Source organism: Eurytemora carolleeae, unplaced genomic scaffold (genome assembly GCF_000591075.1).
Source record: "Eurytemora carolleeae unplaced genomic scaffold, Eaff_2.0 scaffold1954, whole genome shotgun sequence".
NCBI lineage: Eukaryota > Metazoa > Arthropoda > Copepoda > Calanoida > Temoridae > Eurytemora > Eurytemora carolleeae.
The window spans coordinates 1-11,005 of record NW_019397839.1 but is presented as its reverse complement, the minus strand read 5'-3'; the positions used below and the strand labels follow the sequence as shown (position 1 = coordinate 11,005).

The window sequence follows — 11,005 nt, the reverse complement described above, 5'->3', positions numbered from 1 at the left end:
CCTCCCCTTCCCCCCCCCCTTATGATGCTGTTTCAAAGAAACCAGTTTTACCAGGAGCTTAAATATCAAGTAACACAATCGGTGTGTTTCATGTTTATTAAACTAGTTAAAATCCTAACTTGAGTCCTAACAGTTGTCTCTCTGTTTCACAGTTTAATGTTTCCCACTGTATTCTTGACTATTTAGACCAACCTAGTACAGCTGACTGGTCTCACTCGACCCAAGGATATTTTCCTCAACGGAAGGTAAAAAAATTAGATTTTCAAAAAGAGATTTTTCATGATTGAAATTTGTTATAATTAAAAAATATATATTTTTAGAACGTAGTTGTGGATCTGCTTCCGTCAAACCCCTCTTAGCCATTTGATTGATTGATTTATGGTTAATTTATAATTAATTGACGATTAATTGTTATTGTTGATAATTTAGAATAATGTGATCTACAATTTGTATAATATTAAATGCATCGTTTCATGTACAGTTTATGGACAGACAGTGAGTGTACTGCACTGTACAGTTTATGTTTCCGGCACAGAATAAAAAGAACCTAGACCTAATTAAAATATTCTTGATTTTATTTATTGTTTGTTTCTAATGTTTATCTTTTTATTTTAAAATGATTTAGTGTTAAAACATGTATGACAACCTCATTGGCGTATTTTCTAATAATTATTCGATAAAACCAGTGCTTAGGATCCGCATCTGTTGGAGCCGCAAGATTTTGGCTTCCTTAATCGGATTCCGCAGAAATATGCGTATCCAAGAGGTAAAATATCAACCATGAACTCCAAAAATAACTCTTTTTTACTCCTGAAACCCAAATCTGAACTGAGAAAAGAGAGATTAAATTTCATCAAGTTTTAGGATAAAAACATGCGAAAAAGTGTTCATGAAATTTTTCCGTAAACCTAACCTTATACTGAACAAACGATGTCACTGAACGGACGTCTTCAACTGTTGGTAACGTATTGGAGCTGGTGCTCATTTACACCATTACTCTTAAAGGCGGCTAGTTCGCCCTGTCAAAGTTTTTTTAAATATCCCATGTTTTCGTAATATGGAAAATTTATGCAAGTTTTAAATAGGTTTTGGTGCTTATGATAATGGTAATTTGATATTATTGATAAGTAATTTTCTAAAGTTAAATTAGGACATTAACAGCAAGCATAAGGAATACCAATGTTTAACAGGATTAAATTGTTAATTTCTTTCATTCATGTTTTTCTCAAGAAACTAGGATGACCATTATAGGTTATAATAACTGAGAATTTTTCAACGTTGAAATAAAATGTTAGAATCCTGGAAACGATAGTTTTAATGTGATTTTCTGGGGTTCTGTCATTCACTTGAGAGATACAGGTCTGCAGAAGGATCAAGGAAATGATGTCCTTCATGCACTAGGGTTTACAGTCTCGAGCCCAAAACTTTACAGAAGAAATTCTGCCGCACTACGACTTTCGGATTTTATATTGCATAACTTAAAAAAGTATCGAAATAGAAAAAAATTTATGATAATTCTGCTATTGAACCTATTAAAATTTAAGAACAACTTAAGAGAAAAAATACTAAATGGGTTCATGACGGACGTATTGGAAAAAAAACGAAGGCGCCCATCTCTAAAGATTAAACAATTAACCCGAAAGTATAAAACATTTTAGGGTTAGGCTTAGAAGAAATTCTGCCGTACTACGACTTTCGGATTGTATATTGCATACTTAGAAAAGTATTGAAATAGAAAAAATTAATGATAATTCTGCTATTAAAAGTGTTAAAATTTAAGAACGACTGGAGAGAAAAAATACTAAATGGGTTCATGACGGACGAATTAAAAAAACGAAGGTGCACATCTCTAAAGATTAAACAATAAATCTGAAAGTAAACATTTTAGGATTAGGGTAAGATGGATGGAAATCGGAAAAAATCAGTTTTCACCTTAACAAATATTTTAAAAATAAGAAAACAGTCTCAGATCATCTCCTTCAATTACCCACATTGATATATATTTTTAGAATTCATTAGGTTTTGTACTTTTTAATTTTGTCCGCCTTGTTATACAGTTTTTATTTTACAAAAATGGGAAAATAAGAAGTAAAATAAGAACTCCAACCCCTTAGGGCCTTTAAGATGAATTGGTTGCGGGCTCCCTATCCATAGATTAACCCATTGCACTGTCTAAAGCTTACATACTCCCCCTGTATATATCCAGCTGTCAGTGTCATCTACCTGGCCTAAAGTTAAATTAAAATATGTTTAATATTGTATGGTTTAATAATTAATTCTGACGGACTTTATCAACCTTCAAATACCAGGCTTTCTATACAACTAGTCCTAGGCCTCCAGACCACTCACAACTATACAAACTGATTAGCTTAGTTCATACGTGAATTAGTGGTATAACACGTACAGTGGCATCACTTTACCATAAGTATTGTACATACATAATAATTAATTAATGACACACTTAAATCATCGTATCTATCTATATAATTTGCTTGTCTGTCTGATTTTTGTATCCAATAAACGGCAAAACTGATCGGGTCCAATTTTTTATGGCAACTCACATCGTAGAGTGTTAATCGTTTCATGGATCGCTTGGGGAAAAAATAATAAAACAGATTTCAAAACTGTCTTATGTTAAGGTTTGCTTTTATCATATCTTAATCCTAAAAACTATCGTTACCATGCACGATCGTGTTTGGATCGGTTTTTTACATATTTCTTCTGTAAATGCCAAAATTCAACTTACAGGGTGTCCCACGAAACATGACAGTTGGTAAATAGTTTTGAGTGTCGTCTTCCATACACTGTATTAGATATTAAAGGCTGTTTGCAGTTTACTTTGTTTAAAAAGTCTTTTGCTCAAAAATATTTTACTTTGAAGTTAATTTTACTTTAATATGACTCCTATTTAATATGTCTATTATTATCTTTGGTATTAAACAACTTAACAAATTATGAAAGAAGACATTCTAAACTATTTACCAACTGTCATGTTTCGTGGGACACCCTGTAGTATAGTAAAGCTGAATAAAGGCTAAAACTACTCAACGATGAAAAATAGTTCGACAAAATTCTCGAATGATTAGAAAATGGGCACTTTTAGAGCAACAAATAAAAGCAAAAAGTTATGAAAAGGAATTTTATGATTTCTCCAGATCAAAAATATTATCTGTAGTTCTTTACTTATTTTTCTCTTTCTTCGGATTTTGAAAATTTAGTTTATTTTTCAAATAACCTAGTTATTGCTCAGTATATTGTATGTTCTAAAGAAACTTTTAAATTTTGGTCAGTTTTGTAAAAGTTTTAGTTTTAAATTAGAGTTGACTTTTTAATAATAGTCAAAACTTTTAAAGCTCGAGCCATATTTTGGTTCAATTGTAGCTAGCTTAGTCTCGAGTCTGATTTCCCCTATTTTTTTTAATTGTGACTAAGGTTTCAAGCGAAAGAGAACTTTTGCGAAAAAAAACGCAACATTTTCTTTAGTATTTTGCTTTTCGCAAAATTTTGCATTTCGCAAAATTTTGCATTTTTCGCGAAAATGAATTTTGCGCAAGGAAGCTAAAGTGATTTGGAATTTTGTGAAGTAATTAATATGCGAAAGCTTTGCTTTGTAATTTTTTTCTACGAATGAAAAAATGCGAAATTTACTTTGGAACCCTTAAGTGTGAACCTTCTAACAGTGTAGCAAGCATCTGTTCCTCAGTTTTTAATCTCAGAACCAAAACTTAGTGCAGGGAAGAAATAAAGTTTTAAAATTTAAAGACATTTTTAAGAATATTCCCAGCGGAAAAAAAATGCATAATGTACTGTACATTTTCTTGAGGGATTTACTTCCTGTAATTATTTTTTTGTCTAGAAATAAAAAAGGTGTTTTTCTTTGTAATCTGGGTTTAGATATTGGAGATATTTTTCCACCTGTCCTATATCATGATTACTGCTATTATACTGTATTGTGGGCATATAAAGGATAAGTAGTAATAGTATACTTTAAAGCGTCAGGGAGGAAAACCAAATAAATTAAAAGCTCACAGTTGAAAACTTTTAAATTGACTGAATGATATTAACTGGGCCGGTTACTGTAACTGAATCAAATGAATACAAGAAATAACAACACACTGGTTTTAAACTCTGTTGAGTAAACACAATCTATTTTTTTTTAAACTTTGGAGAGGTTGAAATAAATTTAATCAGAGCTGGGAACTTTTGAATGGTGGATATCGGGATTAATGCTTGATCTACTCTTTTTCTTAATCTCCAGATTAAATAATGCTTGTTCTCCTCTTTTTGTTAATCTCTAGATTAATGAACCGATCGGGATTAAGGATATCACATTCTAAAGTTTTCAGCATGTTAATTCTTAATTTACATTTTTTATTTTACTAAAACTATTAAATATTATCACTCCTATACACAATGGAACCTGTTGTAAAAAATATCGCATATTCATAGCCTTTAATAGATCTCCGAACTCTATTATTTCTGGTCTATCCCTACATCAGGCAGGATTAGATTTCCTCGATTATCCTTATTATAAGCTGTAAAACAATGTTTATCAACCAACCGTTAGTCCACAATTAAGCACTAATAAACAAATATAAACAAATATAAACAAATATAGTCTAGTGCAATAGACGGTAAAATCATTTATTAAAAAATAAAAAAACTATTTAAATTTTTATCTGTAATATAGTAAACCCATAATACTGTGAACAGTTGGACTCAAATTATGATTTTGAACAATGAGCATTACACACTGTCCCAATTCACTTGATAAGTTGATTGTCAACCTGCTTGTAAAACTATTTTTAATTTCTATATCTTTGCCGCCCAATGTCATAGACCTTTGATATTTTGATATTTCATACTTAGTTTATTTTATTTCATACAAGTCACAGTTTGAAACATCTAAGGTCTACAAAATTGGGTTGCAAAGATATAGGGACTAGAAAATCAGGGTTTGTGGCAAAGACTCAACTCCCTAGTTTTTTTGAAGAACACAGACAAAGTATGGTGTACAGGTTTATTGATCACAAGTCTGACATTTATCTTGTCAAATTGTTCACTTTATAAATAAAATCCTTCTCCGGAAATAGACAAATTTTACAAATTTTTACATGATAAACATTAAGTTTAAAAATCTAAATACTTTCGGCGCCTTGGTTGTAAAAGGAAGCATAAAATGTAATCAAATTATGATTCCTGAATTGCTTTTATTTCTATCCTTCGGTAAACAGATCTGTTTATTGTTTGTTTCTTATTGTTCAGATGAACAAATTTTAGACATTTTACATCGAGATATGTCAATGTAGAGAGAGACAAATTTTACATCGAGATATGTCAATGTAGAGAGAGACAAATTTTACATCGAGATATGTCAATGTAGAGAGAGACAAATTTTATATCAAGATATGTCAATTTAGAGAGAGCCACATTTTACATCGAGATATGTCAATGTGGAGAGAGACAAATTTTATATCGAGATATGTAAATATGGAGAGAGTGGATATTGTGGTTTATATTTAATGCTTGTTTGAAAAGATCGAATAGGAACAAAAGTAACAATCGATGAATAATTTAACTGTGATTAATTATTTCCTTTAAGTAAACCTTTAACTTGGTTTTCAACTATTTTCTTCGTTAAACGTAGAAAACACTAAACACTTAATAAGAGCAAAAATTTATTTCCTTTCAAATTGTGTTATTATATCTTAATAAATTTCAAATTTGTCTGATTTAAAAATGCAGTTTATATTCAGTTCGCGATCTACTGCACAAATGACTCTACAACCTTAGAAATTAAAATCTCTGTTCTTTTGTAAGAGATTGTTAAGCAACGTATTTCATGAAGTATATCGTGTTACCGCATGCATAAACATACGCTTTGGTCGGTCTGTGGAAATGTGCATTATACTTTATAAAGAAGTTTCTAATCTTAAAATAATAAGAAATATGATTATTTAAATTAAGATATAATTTCTAAATAGGTAAATATAAAAATAAGTTTTTCTTTAAACTGGTATTTGATAATAAAATATTGATATTTTCCCACAAGGATAAAAAGTTTTCAGATTAATAATAAACATATGACAGTCTGTCTGGAGACATTTAATATAGATCTAGGATTAATTGTATCATGAAAAAGGTAAGTTACTTAAACCAGACATTTTTAATAAAAACAGGGATTTGAGGGATCTCAACAGTCAACACTCTTGCAAACTCGTATTTTCTGATCCTAAATATTTGCAACCTGACTGTGATAACTAAACTAAACTATTTTATCAAACAGAATTTATAGTTTGAAAAAAAAATTTAGGATTAGAAAATATAACTGTTATTTTAGATGTTCATTTCAGTTAAATTCAATTCCATCAAAGTAATTGCTACGGTGTTTCTTATGCAACCTTGGAACTTTAGGATAAAAAACTTGGATGTGATTTTATCCTTAAAAAGACACAAAAATCAACCTAGTTATATAGTTATATAGTTATATAGTTATATAGTTATATAGTTATATAGTTCTTGTTTTGATTTTTTTTCTGAAAATGATTATTTAAAATTTTGCAAAGAAAATAAGTTTTCGCCACAAACTCTAATTTTTTAATCTCTTAACCTTTGCAACCTGTTGTCGTAGACCTATTTTAATTTATTGCAAAAACTCAATTTCGTTGCCATTATGAATTCAAATACATAACAAATGTATCTCTATAAACATCAAATAGAATTTACAAAGATGATCTTGAAATCGTCACTGAATTCCCATGTTTATCGGGACACCCTGTATCTAATAATGCATAATTTAAACCGATTTAAAATGTCAAGGTAAACCTGTAAAATCAATTGACTCCAGCCTGACTTAAAAATTTAAAGAAAGATTCAATATTTTTAATTTGAGAAAATATTTTTTAATAGAGATCAGTCATCTCTTTAACCTAAGTGTGGGGCGGGGCGGTCTACAATCTATTTTGTATCTTTTTAAGAGAAAAAGTTCCATATATCAAAAGAAACCCCCCACAACGATTTTTTTGGTTATTTTTTATAAAAAAATTGATTATAAGAACTTATTGTTAACTTTGAATATATCAGTATTTATGATTCCTCCTTTTCAAGTTAAAAGTCAACAAGCAGTAAAGTATTGAATCTAGAAATCTAAAATTAGTCGATTGGTAAATTTTGGCGAGGGGGGGGGGGTGAGTTAACAGTACAGTTGGCAAACATTTATAAAGAATGAAATTTTTGCCACAAACTCTGATCTTAAATCTTTGCAAGCCGATGTAAACTATGAACTATGTTATATCAAATAGTTCAAGGGATTGGAAAATTTAAGTTTGAGGCAAGAACTCTATTCCTTTACGGGTTTTTAATATACCCCAATTCAAAAAATAATCATGAACATTCCCTTTTAAAGGGACTGTAGGCGTAATTTCAAGTGACCATCTATTGATAGATGGCAATGTCTGATACACAATGTTGTCCCTTTAAAAGCTTTGTTTGATCAAGAATGAATTAGATATCAATGTTTATAATTATGAGAACAGATTTTTAATGGTTGTGGTTTCTCCACAAAAGTAAGCTGCGCATTTCTACAACAGGAAAACATATAGAAATCATCAGAAATAAACACTTTTAAATCTTCCACATTATTGATCAGAAAAAGTTTCAAGGGTACCGTTGTGTATCAGGCATTGCCATCTTTGCATGGAGGGTCACTTGAAATCAAGCGTACAGTACCTTTAAGTTGTGTGTTGTTTAGGATGGTAACTAGTATGCCTGGTAGAACCAGTAGAGTACAATCTCTTAACAGACATCAGAACGGTCAAGCTAGACAACAAACCGGTCGTCCTAGACAACAAACCGGTCAACACAGGTATAGAAAACTTAATCTCATCTAAACCAAGGGGATACTGCACAGAACTGGGGAAACATGATGATAATAACTATATCATAGTATCTTTTACAACCCGATGGATGTTACAAACAATTCAAACAATGAATTCTGTTATTATCTCTATACATATATCTGTAATAAAACAAGACATTCGTATATATGTCCGGTATAACGGCTGGACCGAATGGGTTAAATTTTTTAAGGGAACCCAGGGGTATCCCGGTGGTAAAATAGGCTAAAAAAATAAAAATAAAAAGTTCAATTTTTTTATTCCACGGGCAATGCCGGGCACTTCAACTAGCATCTTGTACAAGACGATATGTGTTACAAACAACCTTCAAACTATGAAATTAGAGTTCGCATTCTAAGGAGCTTTAGGAAAGGTTCTTCAAGACATTTTCTTCACGGAATTGACGATTTTGAAAAGATAAGATTATCGGACCGCTAGGATTCGGCTCACCGCTCAACTGAGAACAACTGATACAAATTGTTCCAGGGGGTGCAGTTGATACCTAAACAAAAACTAACAATTAAAAAATGTTGTGAACTTAAAATGATATTTTTAGATCCCCGTCCAGGCATACTGGTAGAAGTTCACTAAAGAAAACTCCTGACAGGTATACATCTAGAACCATCTATATAGAAACATCTAGAACCATATTTTAAATATTTCTGCCCGAATTTCTTCAGTAAAAGTGTTTTAAAAGTTCCATGAATACTGAGGAAAATTGAATTAGCTATGAGAATTTCTTAAGCGAATTACATAGTTTTTCTGTATGTTTTAATTTAGATTTCTTGTTTAATTAATTGCAGTATTTTTAAATGACAAGAGTGACGTCTTGTTCTTACATATTTACAGACAGTTCAATTTTGGGAAAAATCCATGGACTCGAGAATGTTTAAGATAAATGTTTTGTCAGTTCCAAGAAAGTATATTTAAAGAAACAATTCCTTTATAATATCTGAACAAACCTGACGTGAAAACTTTTAAATGAGATAAAATTAAGGTTATTGAATTAATAGTTGAAAAGAAGCTAATCTCATCAAATTTTATTTAATTTGTCAACTGACGCTGGATTAACTAATCTCTCAGTGGTGAAATCTTCAAAAGTTTGGCTTAATATAATGACTTATTCTAACAAATTCTGGACATTCAACTAAAGCAAATTTTTTAACTAATTTTCTATTTTTTTCATTTTCAATATAAGAAGTTGAAACCCTAAATCAGAAATCTAAACACTATATCAAGATGAGGAGTGAAAACGGACTCACTGTTTTACCAGATAAAAGCTCCATGTAGGTGTACACACTGTACATAACATAAAGTCTTTTGTACATAGTTGTGCTTACACTCAATATACATAGCTTTCTGTACATAGTTTAATAAATCTTGTACAATGTCCATACCTGTACACTACAGTGTAAAGTTCATAAAGCCTTATGTACATAATTTGTTTAATCTTGTACATATTGTACAACAGATTGGTTCATAAACATAAGAATGCTTGTATCGTAACTTGCAACGTCAAAAAAAAACATTTTAAATATCAATGTACATAAGAAAGGTACATGCAAAGTTATTTAGTATGTATATTTGTACACATGTGACATTAACCGTCAATAAAATTACGTAGAAAAAATAATTTAAAAATTCTAATTGTATAGATCGGATAGTTAATGTACATAATACACTGAGCCCGAAATATAAAACAAGATAGTTTTTTAAAAGTAACTGATGTGAACTTAAATACATGATAAGATTAAAATTTTACAAGATTCTAACAAATATAAACAGTTAAAAAAAGAACATTTTGTCTAATTTTGAAGTTGGCTTAAATTATCTTAGATTATCTTAAATTATCTTAAATTATCTTGATGTGAAACAAATTTAACATAACAAATGTCGGGGAAGTTATATTTCAATATCATGGAAAACAAAAATAACAAAATTGGAATATTTTTGCAATAGTAATTTCTCTAAACATTTATTGTGGCATGAGGCTTGTAAATATTTTATTATTGGGGAAGGTTATGAGGTATTGGAAAGGGAAGGGAAAATGAAGGTCAAGGTATAAAACTATTGGTCATAAACTGGAACAGGGGTTGGCGAGGGGATGGTAATTAAACCATAATACCAGAGTACAGGACGTATTTAGTCCAATTTAACCATAATACCGGAGCGCAGGACGTATTTAGTCCAAAGTTAAACCACAATACCGGAGTAAAGGACGTATTTAGCCCAAAGTTAAAGCACAATACCAGAGTACAGGACGTATTTAGTACAATAAAACCATAATGCCGGAGTACAGAACGTATTTAGTCCCAAGTTAAACCATAATACAGGAGTAAAGGACGTATTTAGTCCAATTAAACCATAATACAGGAGTATGGACGTATTTATTCCAATTAAAACATGAATGCGTGAGTATGGACGTATTTAGTCCAATTAAACTATAATACCGGAGTACAGGACGTATTTAGTCCAAAGTTAAACCACAATACCGGAGTACAGGACGTATTTAGTTCAAAGTTAAAGCACAATACCGGAGTACAGGAAGTATTTAGTACAATAAAATCATAATGCCGGAGTACAGAACGTATTTAGTCCCAAGTTAACCCATAATACAGGAGTACAGGACGTATTTAGTCCAATTAAACCATAATACAGGAGTATGGACGTATTTATTCCAATTAAACCACGAATGCCGGAGTATGGACGTATTTATTCCAATTAAACCATAATACCGGAGATGCAGGACGTATTCAGTCCAATTTGATAATTATTATCAGAGTACAGCCTACAGGACGTATTTCGTTTAGTTAAACTATAATAATACCCGGAGTACAGGACGTATTTAGTCACCAGTTAGACCATAATACTGGAGTACAGGACTCTTTTAGATAAACATGTTTAACTAAATAACTTCAAGGTGCTTTAAGGGGTTATTCCCCAATTGAAAATATATAAATACCTCAATTTTTTAAATTAGGATCACAACTTAATCTATCTTACTATTCCGGATCTTGTCCCAAATAGCCAGAATGATTCATATATTCAGTAAAATCAATCTGAGCATTTTCCCAAAACCCCGTTATTATAATATTTTTATGTGGGTCCCG

The 11,005-nt window shown here is 30.8% G+C and overlaps 2 long non-coding RNA genes across 2 annotated transcripts; both read left to right on the top strand.

Moving 5' to 3' along the window:
• Nucleotides 1-133: 133 nt before the first annotated feature.
• Nucleotides 134-563, top strand: LOC111716072 (uncharacterized). The gene is made up of 2 exons (XR_002768408.1): nt 134-245; nt 321-563. It is a non-coding gene; the product is annotated as an uncharacterized LOC111716072 (long non-coding RNA).
• Nucleotides 564-6,060: 5,497 nt separating this feature from the next.
• LOC111716075 (uncharacterized) lies at nt 6,061-9,344 on the top strand. The gene is made up of 4 exons (XR_002768409.1): nt 6,061-6,142; nt 7,751-7,864; nt 8,452-8,502; nt 9,094-9,344. It is a non-coding gene; the product is annotated as an uncharacterized LOC111716075 (long non-coding RNA).
• Nucleotides 9,345-11,005: the final 1,661 nt, after the last annotated feature.